Source organism: Plasmopara halstedii (assembly GCF_900000015.1).
Source record: "Plasmopara halstedii genome assembly, contig: Scaffold_110, whole genome shotgun sequence".
NCBI classification, from domain to species: domain Eukaryota; phylum Oomycota; class Peronosporomycetes; order Peronosporales; family Peronosporaceae; genus Plasmopara; species Plasmopara halstedii.
This window is the reverse complement of record NW_020187031.1, coordinates 1,173,176-1,173,645: the sequence shown is the minus strand read 5'-3', so window position 1 is coordinate 1,173,645 and position 470 is coordinate 1,173,176.

Here is a 470-nt window from a genome sequence, read left to right as displayed (position 1 = left end):
TTTTGATGCCATAATAATTGCCGGCGCGTCAAACGGAGCAGGAAACTTGAATCAGTTTCGCCGTAGCACCTCTGGAAGCTTCAATATTGATATGATTACGATCGTGCATTTTGATGCCATAATCATTGCCGGCGCGTCAAACGAAGCCGGAAACTTGAATTAGTTTTGCTGTAGCACTTCTGGAAGCGACAATATCCCATAATCATTGCCGGCGCGTCAAACGGAGAAGGAACCTTGAATCAGTATTGCTGTAGTACCTCTGGAAGCGTCAATATTGTTGATTGATACGTGCATTTTGATGCCATAATCATTGCCGGCGCGTCAAACGGAGCCAAAAACTTTTTACGATACGTGCATTTTGATGCCATAATCATTGCCGGCGCGTCAAACGGAGCCGGAAGCTTGAATCAGCGTGCATTTTGATGCCATAATCATTGCCGGCGCGTCAAACGAAGCCGAAAACTTGAATG